We start from the raw sequence: 19,036 nt of genomic DNA, 5'->3' as shown, positions 1-19,036 counted from the left end.
ACGGCGATCGACGGGGCCGAAGGTTGAAGAAGGCGGCGGTGTGGGCGTTCGGGGGAGTCCGGCGGCGCGTGTGCCCTTGAGGAGGCGTAGACGACAGAGGTGGAGCTCCTGGACAGATGGGAAGGCTAGGCGGTGGCTGTGGCCGCGGCGAATGGCGTCGGTGGCCATGGTGGCGTTCGGCCATGGCTGCGGCAAGCGAGGGGGGGAGCCAGGAAAGAGGGGGGGGGGGAAGAACAGAGGGGGTCGAGGCGTCTCCAGGCGCGGGGACAGGAAGGAGGTTGAGCCTCCAGCGCGAAGCAGGAGGTGGAGCCTGTGTGCGCGGCGCTTTCTCACGGCAACAGCAGCAGCTTTGGGGCGAGGGGAGGAAGACGACAGGGGGGAAACGCCTGGTGGGCTGGGCCGCACAGGAGCTGGGCCGGCTGGCTACCAGGTGAGCGCCAAGTAAGGTTTCTCTCTGTTTTACTTTTCTTCTGTTTTGTTTTCTTTTATTTTAATCTGTTGCCACTGTTTTGAATTTAAACAAATTCAAACAATGTCAAAAACTCCTCTGAATATTTTTATTTGCTAGATGGACTTTTCCAAAAGCTCATAAAATATTTCAGGGGTATTTGAAATTATATTCTAGTTATATGAATATAATTCAAATTCAAATAGCTAATGATTTAAATTCAAAGTCCCAGAAATAAATCCTTAAAAATGTTCAATATTTTTGGTTTGGATCAAAACCCTTGCCAAAAATATTAAACATCTAAGAAGAGCATTTTGGAACAATGAATGAGATTTAAGGGTTTTTGCCCTTCTTTTATTTAGGGTTTTGAGGCTTCTGAATTCCTCAGTTCAAGTTTCAAAAATTTAAACATGATGCACACATGAAGCTAGCCTAGAGCCTTACCAGAAGCTAGGGATGTGACAACTCACCCCCACTAAACAAGAATCTCGGCCTGAGATTCAAGTGTAGGGTAAGACAATGGGGAACGCAAACTAGTATAGTCTTCACGATCCAGGGTGCACTTCAAATGAACGTTGATTCGTTCACCATCGTTACCTTGATGTCTTGTTCCGAGAACTCCAACCAACATGACAGCGAGAGGAGAACGGAACTCTAGAAGGATCAATCTTCTCGAAGGTCGAACAACTCAGGATTAACTCTCAGAATGAGACGTAGCAACATCTCTCGAGCTGAGGGACGAAGCACACCTCTAGAGGGATGGAGTGGAACAGCTGATGAGGGTTCACTAGGTAGACAACAATTTCACACTTAAAAAGGTGGTAAACGATTGTCAACGTAGCGAGGAGTTGAGTTGCCATGATACCATAACGAGACATCTTGGAGGAGGGTGATTCGTAGAAATATCCCCTTAAGTGGCAAAAAAATTTACCTTTGATTCAAGGATCATTGAAACTCTTTATACCAGCTTAAGGCAAATCATAATCGATCATTTAGAGGGGTTCAGTAGAATGGCATACTCGAACTTGGATGATGTGGATTACCTTGTTGAAGACAACGTAATGGATGAATTTGCTTACCACAGGAAATGGAAGAGACCCATGGTAGAATGGCACATTGGTGGTGCAAGCTGGGAACAGAATGCAAATGCTGGGAATGATTCTGGTAACTGGGGAAGAATCCAGCAATAGAGAGTGAATTCACTGTTTGAAAAGGTCATAGCATTGCCGAGGAAACTGAGAGCACTATATAGTTAATGTCGACGATCAAACCTAGCACTTGCGCGTGCTCTCAAGAACTTGAGCATTTCCATAATCATCAAGATTTTACCAATATCCGTGTCAAGGATCCTGGCAACACAACTTACTACCATGATGAATACGATGGATGATGCAGATGCAAAGGAAGATAACACTTTCTCAGATTTCACCCTTGGCGGGGCCAAGGAAATAAAATCTGGATGATCGACCGAGAGACATTTAGCACTCCGCTTCTAATGTTCTCCTTGATGTGCTAGTGTAACCCATTCATAGATATGGTTTGATATCTAGAACATCAAGTAAAGGTCGGACTTCGGGAGCACAAGAATCCATAAGGAACAACTACGGAGGTAAATCCTACGAAATCCTTATGGGGAGGTGGCCAACTTCCTCAAACAAGATACTACAATAATAGGTCTTCCGGCTGGGTGTGTTGGCCACGACATCCACTTTACCGGTTATCGAGGGGCCAATATTATAGTTCTTGGGAAATGTTCCAACCATCATATCTGCCTGAGATTCAGATCTGGTTGGTGTCAGGATATTCCAGACTCATCGAGTCTAGGAAGAAAAATGAAAGTTTGCAACACAAATCGACGAGATGACGTTGCGAGATTCTCGGGAAATGAACTACGATAGCAAGCTCCAAAACACGAGCTGGTTCTGCTACAAACATGTGAACATGTTGTCCCAGACAAGCATGACCACATGGTAGTCTTATAATAAAACACTACCGAGTTCTGGTTGGGAACCATCATCGAGGATATCAAAGTTCTTGATTAAGCCCGGGTTAGCTCTTAAAAAGAACTCCTTCTCCTAGAACAAATCAGTTAGTGGCTTGGTGTGCTACAGAATTCATATGGAACGAAGATGATCAGTCTAACAGACCACAAAATACATTGCACGTGCATGGCTGAGTTGGGATGATTCTAGAGGAAAACAAAAATAGACTTTCTCGAATTCACGGCGGCAACTTACATCAAATGCACGTGAATCAAAGGAAGTCACTTGTTTCATCCAAACATATACTTCATGAACGGGGCATGAAGAAAATGCTTACACAAGTTTCCAACACTAGCTTAATGTTCAACAAAATCATGGAGGAGATAAGGATGTTGTCAATGGGCTTAGCAACAATTCATCCGGGTTCCCATATAAAAGGATTTCCATAGTTAAGTGAACACGGTGATAGCATTGGTCAGACCAAAGAATATAATGGGGTATGCTCGAGGAAACCCACGAGTAAGACAACATTACAGATATCGTTGGTTCTAATTTGATTTGATGATAGCCCATACTCGAATCAAAGATTGGATAAGATAATAGATCCAGCAATTGACCATGAGGATCAACCAATGAAGATATCATCTTTCTTGAAAACACACCAACACACACACACAAAAAGATGTCCCTTAACATGAACTAAGTCGGACAAGCTTTTATCTTCCAACTCTCCAAGTTGTTGTTTAGCTTATCCAACTAGCTCAGGGTATCCAACACGGATTCTTGGAGAAGGGGTGGTTTACAGGAATAAACCAACTTGATCACGAGCTCAACATAACAGTCAGGTGACAATCTGGTGATACTACCGAGAAGATATTCGGAAAATCACGAACCACTGATATGTTACTAAGCTCGAGAACAATCTTGCTTTTCAGGGAAAGATGATATGATCAAATGAGCGAGGACTTGACAAAATCCTAACTCATCAATCAAAGAGTGCACCAGGAAATAGGGACTAGGTAGCACAATCTATCTTAGAATGGTGATTCAAGAACCAACATGCTAAGAATGAAATTATCGTCCATTTAACCATCAAGCAACAGAGTTGCTAGCAGTATTGATTTCACACATCACGATTCACTTGTCGGCGTTCCGGTTATAATAACACGGGAACCGAGAAATGAATAATGATGGAGAGAGTATCACTGTATCAAGAGTTCATAGGATGGTGTGCAATTCCCATGATATTCTTGATATAAAGATGGTAATACCCCAAGGTAGAACAGAACAAAAGTTGGATTAGCAACTTGATCTGCAGAGTACAACTGCTTTGACCCAATCCTAGATATGGATGAAGTACTGGAGTTCATTTCTCCTAGTCATTCTGGGATAGAATGGCTTGACAGACCACAAGAGTAATAGGCATCGACGAACGAATGCACACATAATCTTGACTATCAATTGATAGACGAGGGTCAGAAGACAACTGAAGAGGCACAACTCAAAGGAACATACGATTTTCTGAGTTGTGGATGCATGGTTTAGCATGTCGAACGAAGTTCAACATATTTCTTCCGGATAACCCATGCAGAAAGGTAGAACTGGCAGAGCCACAATATATAATGGAGAACTCATCAAGAATAATCCTGTTGTGATATTACAGTTCACCGAGGAACTTCTGCCATAAGTAGTTCATGGTATTTGGAAGAAGAAGATACCACAGACTTCAGGGACTATCGCAAAGGTTACTAATATCCTAAAGGCACTAGCAATTACTATCAACATGAAGTAGGTAGAGTGAATCTCGGGTTCAAAACCCAGGGGTAAAATACCTACTACTAAATAGCATCACGGAATGCTTTCGAGAATAAAGGCCAGAATCATCACACCAGGATCACAAAACATGGCTAGACTACTGGATGATCCCCTAAGACACCTAGGGTCATAATAATAACTCCAACATAAGTGTCATGGCAATAGAATACCTCAACTCAACAATTAGTGTGATTGAGCTGGCATAAAGGAACATCGAAACCAGAGGGAAAGGATTTTGCAAATGCATTAGATTATTTAGAAACCTGGGATGACTCGGATAGCATAACGGCTGTAAATGCTCAGAAAAGATTTGAGACATTCATAAAAGGGTGGCATAACCACTCAGAAGCACAATATCAAGGTTTGGAGATCAACAGTTAACATACAGAAATAGTAGGAACTGAACTGAGACTTAAATCCAACAATCTATAAGTCTACGGATTAATAACACGTGATCCTGATAGAAAGAAGAGAAAGCCTAGTTCTTAACCCTGTAGGAAAGATAAGATGACTCAGATCAGAAGGGCATGAGGTAAAGGAGTAAAAAGAGCCTTACGTTCCATCCCACAATCAATTCCCTTATATAATTAAAGAGTTTCTAGACTCAACTTCGACCAGTTTGGCTTGGTAATCCTACAGGCAGTCAAGCTCTGATACCAACGCTGTCAGGACCCCGACTCAATGCCACATCGATCTAGCATGTAACACCTCATATCACTTTGCGGCCTCACGCATGGTATTCCCATGGGTGTCGCCTTACCTTTACCCGGGACCGTTTGCGCCTTTTGGCACACGTATATGACAGTGTCGCTAGCATCTATATGATAAGGAGCCCGGGCTGACATGGCTAGTCGTAAACCCAAAGTGGCACAAACTTACAGGGACAGGCATCCATGACCCAGCATCGAACGTGTCGGTCATCAGCGAGTGAATCCAGGCTGTAGCACTGGGCTAGCAGGACTCCGGTGAACCGGGCTGTAGCGGGCTAACAGGACTCCGGTATTCATCGCGTGACATTTCCCCGAAGGGACAGACACAGGAACGAAGAAGGACACATGCCGGCCAGCCTAAGTGTTCCGGAGCAGTAGCAAGCTACCATGGCTCGGTGGAAACACTAGGAGACATTTCCCGGTAAGAGAGGCTACTAAAGATAAACAACTAGATAGTCAGATCCCACACATACCAAGCATTTCAATAACATACACACAATATGCTCGATATGTGCAATACAACATGGCATCACAAAATGACTCTACGACTCAGTAGTTTTATTCAATAGGCTCCGAGGAGCGAGATATTACAAACATGGGTCTCATGACCCAACAATCAGAGCATACAAGTCAAAGCACATGCGGAAGCTTAACATGTCTGAGTACAGACAACTATAAATGAAAAAGGCTGAGAAGCCTGACTATCTACCAGATCCTGCCGAGGGCACAAGATCGTAGCTGAGGTAACAAGCTAAACGTCGAAGTCCACGTGGAACTACTAGTGAGACTGAAGTCTCTCTGCAAAAACATAAATTAAGCAACGTGAGTACAAATGTACCCAGCAAGACTTACATCAGATCTAACTACATATGCATCATTATCAACAAAGGGGGTGGTGGTGTTTAACTGCAGCAAGCCAGCTTTGACTCGGTGGCTAACCTGAACTACGATTGCAAGTAACTCTTTTGAGGTGGCGCACACGAGTCCACATATTCACCATATCAATACACCACTATGGATCCGCTCCCGTCTCCCTATGAGAACGCCATCCATAGCACTCACGCTTATCTTGCGTATTTTAGAGTATCCACTTTCACTTGTCTATGAACTATGCAAGGGGTCCAAGTTTCCATATCCGAGGAATCCGGCTATTCGAATAGATAATGATAACCCTGCAGGGGTCTACTTCTTCACACACGCTCTCGCCACTTACCGCCCTGTACACGTCATGTACCTCGGCAACCTTCAAGCGGAAGCCGGGCGAGGGAGTCGGCCATGACCTGACTAACCGAACAAGTCTCTAGTCCAGGTTTATCGCCTATTCGGGTTCCATCCGCAAGGAGATCCGGCCGGGGTGTCGCTTACGGCCCCAAACGATGTGAGCAGGGTTCCCAAGCCCACCATCCGGGTGCCACTTGGTACACCGGGCCACTGTGCCTAGTCTGTCCCAAGCCCACCTGTACCGGGTGCCACTTGGTACACTACTAACACTACCTACAAACACCAGAAACTAGTTGCAACTCCTAGACAAAGATCATGTTGATTAATAAGTCGAGAGAGCTTGGAGCGCCCGGAGCCCAATGTGTGGTAGTAACTGATCATGGATCACAAACACAGAACTCAGTTCCTGAGGACGGCTGCAATGAGACAACCCACCATGTACTCCTACATGGCCTCTCACCGCTACCTTTACCAAATCGTGTTCACACACTTAGCTCACACACAGTAGGACATGTTCACACACCTCTGATTCATCCCCGATGAATCAGACCTGACTCAACTCTAAGCAGTAGCAGGCATGACAACAAACATGAATGAGTAGGCACAACAGGGCTCAAACAACTCCTACTCATGCTAGTGGGTTTCATCTATTTACTGTGGAATGACAGGTCATGCAAAGGATAAAGGGGTTTAGCTACCGCAGCAAGTAACAAATATGTCGTTGTTGTCCTAATGCAGTAAAAGAGAGCAGGAGCGAGAGAGTGGGATTTATCGGAATGAACAAGGGGGTTTTGCTTGCCTGGCACTTCTGAAGATAATATAGCTCTTCGTCGGTGTCATCGATCACATCGTCGGTACATGTCTATCGAGAGGGAACAACTCCGGCAAACACAGAAGAAACACGATCAATGCAATGCACAATATGATGCATGCTATGACATGGCAATATGAATGTGTTTTGGGCTAATGCACCTAGCTATGATTTAAATGAAGTTGGTTTGAATACATGATTCAAATTCCAACTCCATATATGATTATTTAAATGCCCTTTATTTGTTTTGTCCAAAACAGAGGACAAACATTGTTCAAACATGCATGAAAATAGTACAGATGGATTCCTTGATTTTTTCTGATAATTTTTCATATATAATTTATTTAATTTGGAGTTACGGTTGATTTTCTATGAATTTTAGAAGTTTATACAATTTTCTGGAATTTCCTGAATATAATATAATTCCAGAAAATGATTTAACTGCGTCAGCCTGACGCCAGCATGACGTCAGCGAGTCAACGGCCAGGTCCAGGTCAAACCTGACGTGCGGGGTCCACACGTCAGTGACACAGGAACTAATCCCGGTCAAACCCAGCGCTGACTGGGGTTTGACCAAGGGTGGGGCCTACTGACAGTGGCTGTAGGTGGTTTAGTTAGTTGGATTAGCTCCTAATGACGGAGCCACGTCAGCTCCCGTCGGAGTTTCGCCGGCGACGACCATGGCCGACGACGGAGATGCAACATGTGCTCGCTACGGAGCACCATTCGACGCGTGGTTTGCTCCTACGGGTAGCTGAAGATGCGCCGCATCCAACTGGGCGAGCGGCAGCGGCTGTGGTGGCCGGAGCTTGCCGGAAACGAGCTCGCGGCGGCGCCGGAGTTCCGGACCTCAACGAGAATGGAGCTCCGGTGCACGGGGAAACTAGTGGAGGGTCTCAGCAGACTCCTGACGACGCGAGGAGCACAAATATGTGCTCGGCCGTGACAGATGCTGGCTCAAATGACGACGAGCTACGCGGCAGCGGCATGGAGCTCTCGGCCATGACGGGGCTATGGCCTAGAGGTCAAAAGCGACCAGGGAAGAAGGGGGAAACGACTCAGGGGCTCACCGCGAGTCCGTTGGGAGGGTTAGTGGGCTCGAAGATGTCTTGTCAGGGGCGAATCGACGACGGCGATCGACGGGGCCGAAGGTTGAAGAAGGCGGCGGTGTGGGCGTTCGGGGGCGTCTGGTGGCGCGTGTGCCCTTGAGGAGGCGTAGACGACGGAGGTGGAGCTCCTGGACAGATGGGAAGGCTAGGCGGTGGCTGTGGCCGCGGCGAACGGCGTCGGTGGCGATGGTGGCGTTCGGCCATGGCTGCGGCAAGCGAGGGGGAGAGCCAGGAAAGAGGGGGGGGGAGAACAGAGGGGGTCGAGGCATCTCCAGGCGCGGGGACAGGAAGGAGGTTGAGCCTCCAGCGCGAAGCAGGAGGTGGAGCCTGCGTGCGCGGCGCTTTCTCACGGCGACAGCAGCAGCTTTGGGGCGAGGGGAGCAAGACGACAGGGGGGAAACGCCTGGTGGGCTGGGCCGCACAGGAGCTGGGCCGGCTGGCTACCAGGTGAGCGCCAGGTAAGGTTTCTCTCGGTTTTACTTCTCTTCTGTTTTGTTTTCTTTTATTTTAATCTGTTGCCATTGTTTTGAATTTAAACAAATTCAAACAATGTCAAAGACTCCTCTGAATATTTTTATTTGCTAGATGGACTTTTCCAAAAGCTCATAAAATATTTCAGGGGTATTTGAAATTATATTCTAGTTATATGAATATAATTCAAATTCAAATAGCTAATGATTTAAATTCAAAGTCCCAGAAATAAATCCTTAAAAATGTTCAATATTTTTGGTTTGGATCAAAACCCTTGCCAAAAATATTAAACATCTAAGAAGAGCATTTTGGAACAATGAATGAGATTTAAGGGTTTTTGCCCTTCTTTTATTTAGGGTTTTGAGGCTTCTGAATTCCTCAGTTCAAGTTTCAAAAATTTAAACATGATGCACACATGAAGCTAGCCTAGAGCATTACCAGAAGCTAGGGATGTGACACACACAAAGTGTCCATCATGTAAGAATGAGTCCGTGCGGCAAGATTGATCGTGACAAAACACATGAAGCTTATCAAGATGATCTAGAATGAGATGCAAAGCATTCATGGGAGGAAATGCAATCATTGTGCACACAAATGTGTTGTAAATATGATCAATGCAACCACGGTGCAAAATGATGTCATAGTGAGACGGTTTGTCAATAGCATGAATATGGCAATGGATGCTCAATATAATTATGTTATCATGCAATTGATGATAGGCTATATGATCACCATGTATGAATATGCCATCAAGAAAGATCACTACAAATTTGCTAAGAAAATGCACAAGCTCATATATCATGGATGATATGGGAATAGGTGCAAGAAGACAATCATAATGTGTGTCAATCCATGCATAGGGTGCAAATTTGTCATGGGTTGTGTTGTACCATAGCTCGATGTCGTGGCACTCCTCAACTTGAAGGTCCATAGGGTCCATCTTCAAAGTCGGTCCTCCATCCAATATATGTATCATGTAGACAATAAGAAGGAAACAACAATGAAAGAATGACCCGTCCAATATGTATATTTGAGGATGGCTCAAATGGAAGGAGGTCACCTTTAGGAGGTTCTCAAGGATGATGGAGTTGCGCATCTTGTATGCCTTCACATAACCAAGTTGTCTCGTGATGTTACCGCCTTGTGAATCCTTCAAAATGAAATAACATGACAAACACTCGGAAAAACAAATGAGGTTAGCGGAAGTGCAAAACCTATCATTCGTGTGGTAAGATACCCAACAAGTGTATGCATCATGCTCATCATAATAAATGACAAGGGAGTATTGCATAGTATGGAGGCATATGATACGAGAACAACCAAATGCAACAGGCTCAATCAAACAATCATGCATCACAAGTAAAGTGTCCAAGTCTCCAAGATCAATAAGCATAGCAAGTTGCCACTCAATACAAGGTGATATGAGAGATGCAACTAATGGAGACAAGAGGCAATGATCATGAGAAATCAAGTGAGAGGCATCAACATATATGTCATCAACCCAAGAAAGCAAGTAATAGTGGAACATGGGTGATTCAACATAGCAAGCAATCATAGCGATCAAGTCAAGCATGCTAGTAGTGCGAAGATGCAACATACTAGAAGGAATCATGGCAAGCATGTCATGTGTGCAAATAGTGGGCATGAATAATTCACATGTTATAGCACAAGTATGAAAGCAAGATATGAGGAAAGTAGGTTCATGGTGTTGGCAAGAAGTCCTATGTAAATAGCAATGGAACATCATGACTCTCCCAACACAAGAATCAACAATAGTATGAGGCACATGATAAACATGGCAATAGCAACAAGGATCTCCACCAAGCATGTAAATACACATAGAAGTATCATAATGGTGAATCACGGGTAGATGCAAGCAAGGGTCACAATTACATGGCAAATGCATAGAAGCAAGTATAACATGCAAAGTGAACACGGGAAAATGAGCATAAGGTGACAAGTGGTAAATAGCCCATAGCCGTGTGAGAGCCAAGTAGAAGAGATGCGCGTAGTCCTTGCGCGAAGGGAACAGTGGTAAGGATAGTCCACGGGATCCCAAGTCGTCGTTGCTCTCAAGAGCTCGTTTCGTCAACTCATGGGATTGTGAGGTTGATGAGTGTTCATAAGTACCTACTCAAAACAAAGACAAAGAGAAAATTGTGTGTGCATGGTATATGTACACATCATCCATAATGATGCGCACGGGCATGTGTCGGTTAGCACAAAATATCCAATGCTCAAATAAATGAGATGCATGATATAGAAACATGTCATCCATCATGATAGGTTTGTTATTATGTATGGCATAATGGATACTAAAAGGATGTAATGCATCATGAGGAATATCTAGAGCATTGTTATTCTTGGAATGCATATGGTGCACGCAATTATGGGAATCATGCAAAGTATGGAATGCATCAAAATCCCCTAATATGTATGAGGAAAATATGGGGGTCTCCTCATGAGCATTAGTAGGAACATCACATGGAGAATATTGACAACATCCAAAACAATGCATATTTGGAACAATGTGATCATGGCGTGACATAGTAGATGAATTGCGCAAATCATGTAGAGGAAGCATGGCAATATCATCACAAGAGAAGCAAAAGCCAATGACCATCATCTCGTCATCTATGCCATAAGTGAAAATGGGATTTATTTTAATGGGGCATGCATAGTTACTATGTTGAGATTGTAATGATGCAATATGGGAGATCTCACTCATAGCATATGACAAGTTCAATGGATTGTCAAACATGAAGTGACCAATAGAATTTTCACATGATATCCTATGGAGCATAGCATCACAACTAGGCAACTCAGCATGCTCATCATCATATTCATCATAAATAGGTAAGTCAAGGCATGAAGAAGTCTCACTAGCATGAAGCATGGCAATAGGTGTGTCAACATCATGGGAGCAGTCGATGTCAAGAGAGTCCACTAGTAGGACAAGAGAAGCACCATCACCTATGTTACCTTTGGAGTGTCGCTCATGTGTTGTATGTGAGGTGTTGAAGATCGAATCATTGTCATCTTCATCTTGATGGAACCATGTGGGGGTGCATCATCATCCACCATGGCCTTCGGTTTTCCCATTGGAGGGATGGACTCGTCGCGTATAGGCGTGTCGTCATGTAGGAGACCTAGCACCAAAGAAGAAAACACACTAGGAGTAGAGGTTAAGTCATTAGAAATCATAGTGGCCTCACATGCCGTGTCAACTACCTCACTCACTAAGTGTTGTGGCTCACTCACTCCCTCAAGGATGCTCTCACTCATATGGTTGGTGGAGTCACTCGAATGGCGCTCAACCTCACATAGGATGTGTGGCATGCTCTCATGTGTGGGGCTAGTGGTGGTCACACTCATCCTCTCATAGGAAATGCTCTCAATGTCACGTATGGTGGAGTCACTCATGTCACTCATGTGGTGGTGGCTCTCCTCACATGGCACTTGGGGCATCTCGACATATGTGGGTGTCGGAGAGATGTAGGTGCAAATGTCTCCATGCGCGGTTGCGTAGCTTGACTCGGAGGAGGAGTCCAATGTGGGCGTCGTCTTCATGTTGTTGAAGAGGTTCGCGCTCGTCGGCGTGGTCGAAGGCGATGGCCCTTGCTCGACTGTCTTGTCGCCATCTTGTTGTTGGAGGCCCATATGATGTGGCACCTCGTAGCTCGTCTCCATGACCGAAGGGAGTTTCCCATGCTCGGCCATCTTCCTTGGGGGGCTTCCGAAGATGGAAGTGTCGCCCTCGCTTGTAGGTGGTCGCCTTCGACTTGATGAAGTCGTTGTAGGCATACTCGTGGGAAGTAGGCGAAGATGCCGTACGTCCAAAGGCGAAGATGCCTTGATAGCACTTGACGAAGATGTGGAAGTGGTTGTTGTAGCCGTAGCGCCTTCTTGGTGGTGGTCGTCTCGCGGTCTTCTTTTGTGCTCTTGAAGCTTGTACTTGGCGTGAAGTAGGGATTGTTGGGACTTGTGCATTTGCGCTTGTGGAGCATCATCATGATGATGATGATGTCGTTGTCGTGCTTGAGCTCGTAGAAGATGTCGTTCGTCGTCGTCGTGCACATGATGCTTGGAGGTGACTTGCCCTTCATAATGATGTTGATCACGAACGTGATGGTGGTCGCCATGTAGTTGTTGACTTGGACGACTTGCGCTTGCATCTTGTTTGTGCTCCGAAGATGATCGACTTGGTCGCCGCCGCCTTGAAGATGACGAAGGGGAAGTAGACTTGATCAAGGCTCTAATCTCCTCCATCCTTGCATCTTGCTCCTCTTTATGTGCGGAAAGCTTCTTCTCGATGTGCTCTCGCAATCTTGATTGTGCGCCTTGCACTTGTCGTTGTAGATCGAGTATAGACGCTTTGGTGATGTAGTTGTTCACGCCGTTGTTGTTGTCGGGGACCGGAGAGGAAATGCCTTGCCTATCCATCACAAGACTCGAGCAAATATGAGTGGGAGAAAGAGAAGAACTTTTATCAATGTACCTTGACCGATGTTGACAATGAATCAAGTTCACTCAAATGCGGACAATGAAATAGCACTATTGGTACCAATCCTTGTCGGTTCTCACACCTACACAAGTAAAGCTTATGGAGGAGCCCGGTGAGGATAGTGGCACAAAAATTTAATGCAAAATGTTAGCCAGAGTCAGTAATGTTGAAAGAGATTCACAAATTCGCAAGTGAAACAAATGGACCAGTAGCAATATGTGGCACACGGAAACACACACACGGATAGATAAATGGGGTCATGAACCAAGGAATGAGCAAAAAATGTGGAATCCACTGAAAACGCTCGTGTTGCACAACTCAAGAGAGACGCTAGCACGATTGCTCTATAGGCGGATATGACACTTGTGCACAACCTATAAGATGCAAAATGGATATACTTTCTATCCCAAGTATGCTATGTATGTATGGTTCCCGGTGTTTCTCTCAAGATGATCCAAGATGATCGGATATGACAATCTTATGTGCAATGTGGTATGATGCTATGGCACTTGCTTACAAGATTCTTTGCTCTCTTTCTTTTGCTTAAAAGCTTTATTTCTTTTTTTTTCTATGGCCACTTTTGCACAATGCACAAACCAAGATAGCAATTGTGTATAGGCGGGAACAAACTTGTGACACAAGATGTGATACCAATATATGCACCACGATGATATGGTATGTATGCTATGGGAAGTATGATCACTAATGTGCACAAGTAACGTTGCCGGCAATACTCAAATGGCTAGTCTCGATAGGCAAGTAACGCAAAATGGGCTAAGGGTTATCAATGCACTTTGCAAGGGGAATATACAATGGTGTCGTCGAGGTTACCGTCCTTTGCGATGATGGGTGGCGGTGTTCTTAATGTAGATACCAAGATGATGGAGACTCGTCCCTAAGTAGCTGAAACACCTTAGGAAACGGAAAAACAGCAAACTCAAAATCTCAAACGTCAAATGTCAAAATGGTGGTAGCAGGAAAGCGATGGTGGTTTGCTCTCGGCAATGTGGAAGTGGAATGATGGGCTATACACATGTCGGAGTTGAAGTTGTCATCCCTAAGTAGCCGAAACACCTTAGGAAACACAAGCCACGACTCAGACAAGCTCAAACAACTATTGGGTTAAGTTGGGGGTGGCGGAAGTATATGGTGGGCACGCCTATGTGGAAGTGGTGGTGGTGGTTGATGAAGAAGAAATTGTCCCTAAGTAGCCGAAACACCTTAGGAGACTCAAATCACTACTCAAGCAACCACTAACGCTATGGCAAGCAAAATGGGTTAGGTTGCGGAAGTCGGTGGTGGCTATGCGGATGATTTGGTGGAAGCCCTAGGCAAAGATGCCAAAGTTCCAAAAATTTGATGGAGTCAAATGATGTTGGTGGTATTTTTGTGAGAAGGGGGATGTCAAGAGCTTCAAAACGAGCTAAAGAACGTCAAAATCGGAGTTCGGATGAATTAGTTATGGACAAAACACAAATCAGCCGAAGTCTGAAACAACAGGTTACGGACGTCCGGAAAGGTCAGATGTCCGGGGTGTCGCACGTCCGGGAAAGTCGGAAATCCGTAAATTTGGTTCGGGTTAGGGGTTCCGGTCGTCCGGAAAAGGTCGGACGTCCGGTCGTTCCTGGGGCTCCGGACGTCCGTAAAACTCCGGTCGTCCGGTGGGTCGGGGTCAACACGAGATGCGAGTTCAGGGGAGCGATTTTGGGCGGAAAATGGAGATTTCGGGGTTAAAATTGGTGAGATTTTGTGGATGAAAGATGAGGAAACTTGGGGAGATGCTAGATCCACTTGAAACCAAGCAAATCCATGGATCAAAATCAACAAAACATCATCAAACCAACAAATCACAAAAAAAATTGGGGCTATTTTTGGTGGGGATTTTCGGATTTAGGGAAGAACACAACAAAATCAAGCTAGAAAAAGGGGGGTAGGGGCTCCAAAAACGTGATCAACCTTGCTCTGATCCAAGATGATGTAGGGTGGAACCCTATGGTGACGATCTTTCACGTTTGGAGTGGATCCTACGGGGAATCACGAAGAACACGCGGAAGAACTAGAGGGAAAACATGGGGAGAATGACAGAAACACTCAACCAACAAGGAATCAATCACACAAGTGCTAGATCACCGAACACAAAGAGATACATATGATCCACAATCAACAAAGGTAAAGATACAAAGGTAACCGATCTTCTCCGTGAGGAGGTCTTGAATCCACAAGGGGATCTTCCCACGAGGGGGTCTTGAATCCGATAGGATCTTCTCCGAGGAGGTCGCGGTCTCTCAAGAGGAGGAGATCCGATGGATGAGCGAAGCTCTATCTCTAACTTGAGCTAAATCAACACTAACCCTAACTAGGAGGAGGTGGAGGAGTATATATAGTCATGGGTGAATGAAAGGGTAAGTGGCGTCGGCCCAACACACGGGCGAACGCACAGGCGTCGGACGTCCGGAGGACGTCGGTCGTCCGGAGCTTCAGGACGGTCCGGACGTCCGGAGATGCCGGACATCCGTAGTTTCGGCTCGGGTGCTGGTCGTTCGGTCGTCCGGTGGCGTCGGTCGTCCGTGGCCCTGGGAGTCGTCGGACGTCCGGAGTCTGGCGGTCGTCCGGGCGCTGTAGGTTGCCTTGGCTGCGGTCGGTCTGGCTGGTGGAGTCTCCAGGCATCGGACGTCCGGAGATCGTCGGTCGTCCGGAGGCTGTCGGATGTCCGAGCGCTGTAGCTTCCCAGCAACTCTTCCTCTTGTTCCTCGTGCTTGGTGTCCTCGCCGTCTTGTCCAATGCTCGTAGCTATTCCATGGCCTTCCTCTTGGTTGCTGGACATGCATAGTACACACGTTTGAGGTAGTAGCCATGTCTCACATGTGGAAAGTGACGATCCGGATAGGAGCGAGTTCACCTTGTGTCCAATGGCGCATTGTTGAGGTCTCGTCATAAGTCCACTTGGGGTTTGGAGAGTAGCCGGAGTGTACATGGGGATGAACGTGGGATGCTGTGCCTCAATAGTACCACCAAGATGTCCAAGCCCGACGAGCTCCAAGACGATGCTCCCAAGTTTGACTTCACCGCCAGCCCTCTTTGTGGCATTGATGGTGCCGAGTCTAGCACGACTCTTTTTCAAGACGGTGCGGCGACGAGTAAGACTACAGAGACCCTCAAGGACCAAGCTTTGGAGGCGAGCGACAAGGTGGTGATCAAGGATGATGCTTCCATCTTTGGAGGCAAGAGTGATGATGTGCCATCTTCGGCCTTCATCCACGGTGATGACAACGAGATGGTTGATCATGGGATTTTCCCTTCGACCACGGCAACGTATGATGACCTGAGTGACTTTTGCCACCATATTGAGAGTGAGAGTGACTTCACCACTAGCCCCAAATATGATGTGTTGCCACAAATTCCATGTGAGAAGAGCCACAACCCCCACCACTTGAGTGAGATGAGTGACTCCACCATATGTGAGTTTGAGTGCACCTACCTTGAGGGAGTGAGTGAACCACCACATAGAGAGAGTGTGATAGTTGATAGGTCTAGTGAGGCCATTTGCATTTCTAACAACTTGACCTCTACCTCTATTGTGTCTTCTCATTTGGTGCTAGGTTCCATCTATGATGACGCGCCGATCCTCGACGACTTCGTCCTCCCTTTGGACAAAACGATGGCCATCGTGGAATATGATGCACCCCCCACATGGTTCCATCAAGATGAATATGACCACCATTTGATCTTTCCGACCTCACCTACACCACTTGAGTGGAGTGAACAAGGTAACATAGGTGAAGGTGATGCTCTAGTCCCACTAGTGGACATTATTGACATTGATTGCTTGCATGATGTTGAGCCACCTAGTAACATGCTTCATGATAGTATGATTTCCCCATATGATGATTTGCCCATTTATGATGAGTATGATGATTCTCATGTGGAGTCTATTAGTAGTGACGCCATATTACATAGGATTTCTTGTGACAATTCTTTAGGTCACATCATGTTTGCTAATCCGCTTGACTTGTCATATGCTATGCATGAGATCAATCATATGTCATATTTGCAATCTCTTCATAGTGACTATGCGTATGCCATTAAAATAAACCCAATTTGCACTTATGACATAGATGACAAGCCCATGGTTATTGGCATTTGTTTTTCTTGTGAAGATATTGATATGCTCCCTTTGCATAATCTATCTCATATGCCATGCCATGCCCACCTAACTTCGGATATGCATTCTTTTGCATGTTGTCCATTTTCTCCATATTATGCTTCCGATAATGCTCATGAGGAGACCCCCATAGTTTCCTCATACCCATTAGGAGATTTTGATCCATCCTATGATTTGCATGATTTCCATGATTGTGTGCACCATATGCTCCCCATGAATAAACATGTTTTTGATGTGCCATATACTTGTTTGCTCAATTTGTATCCCCATCGTGTCATACATAACAACTATTCTTTCATGATGGATGACATGTTCATATACCATGCATCAAATTTCTTTGAGCGACGCTTATCTTGTGCTAACTCACATGTGCACATACACATCATGATGGATGATGTGTACATTTACCACGCGCACAATTTCTTTGGATTGTGTCTCTTTTGTGTAGGTACCCATGAATACTTGTCAACCTCGCAATCCCATGAGTTGACAAAATGAGCTCTAGAGAGCAACAATGATTTGGGATCCCATGGATTGTCTTTCCCCCCACTCTCTTCGCGCAAAGACTTAGCACATTTCTTCTACATGGACCTCACTTGGCTATGGGTTGTTGTCCATTACATATTATATGCCCATCTTGCCATGGTCACTTTGCATGATATGCTTATTCGTATGCCTTTGCCATGCATTTGTGACCCGTGCTTTCCATTACACATGATGATTGATTCTCATACCTGTATGTGTATTTGCAAGCTTTGTGGAGATATTGCTTGTTATTGCCATATTCCATCTATGACCCATTACTATGATGATATTATGATCTTGCCTTGTGCCCGTGCTTGCGATATGTCATGTGCATTGTCTATGCCTACTATTTGCTCACATGCAATGATTGCCATGATTTACTCTAGTGTGTTTCATCTTCACTCCACTAGTTTGCACGACTTGATCTCTATGCTTGCTTATGTTGCATCACCAATGACTCATTCTTGCTCATTTCATGCAGTTGATGACAACTATCTACATGCTTTGTACATGATTGTTATTGTGCATACACTCTTTGTTTTGTTGTGTGCATGTGTAGGATACTTGGACTTCGTGTCGACTTCCACTTCATATGAGTTGACCATTCGAGCTCTTGAGAGCGAGCCTCATATAGTCGACCATGACTCGCTTCTACACCACATTTCCTACCACTTCGACATTGTGAAGAACGCACAAGGACATGCTTTGAAGGTGATATCCTTCCATCTCGAGATCACCCAAACCATGAGCATGCATATTTTGGATCATACTTCATGTGTTGCTTGCTCCATGACACCTTGCACACATGCTAGCGATCTTGCTTTGACCTATCATTACCACATTGCCATGCCACATGATATACATGCCTTGTTTGTTGCATCTAGTTCTTCACATATGCCATGTCCCTTTGCTTATCACATGCTTGACTTGATTACCTCACACATGTTGAACAATTTCTCTTTCCATTGTGTTGAGTGCCATGATATCTTCACTACACCCTATGCACATTATGCTTGGATTGTCTTGCACTTGCCCCATGTGTTTAGACATTTCACTATATTTGGTGTTGTCAATGACTCTTATGCCTACCATAGACCATTCATTGAGCACATTCTGCATGCTTGCTATGACCTTGAGGTAGATGCTTGTTCACTTATCACATATATTTGCATCTTGACCTCCCATTTACATGCTTGTTCCCCTGATGTACTTGATTGTGCTCAATTTATATGCTCAAATGCCATGACACACTTCTTTGTCAAACCATATGCTATGCTT

The sequence above is a fragment of the Triticum aestivum genome, chromosome 4B (genome assembly GCF_018294505.1).
Source record: "Triticum aestivum cultivar Chinese Spring chromosome 4B, IWGSC CS RefSeq v2.1, whole genome shotgun sequence".
Lineage (NCBI taxonomy): Eukaryota > Viridiplantae > Streptophyta > Magnoliopsida > Poales > Poaceae > Triticum > Triticum aestivum.
Note: the sequence above shows the minus strand (reverse complement) of the source record.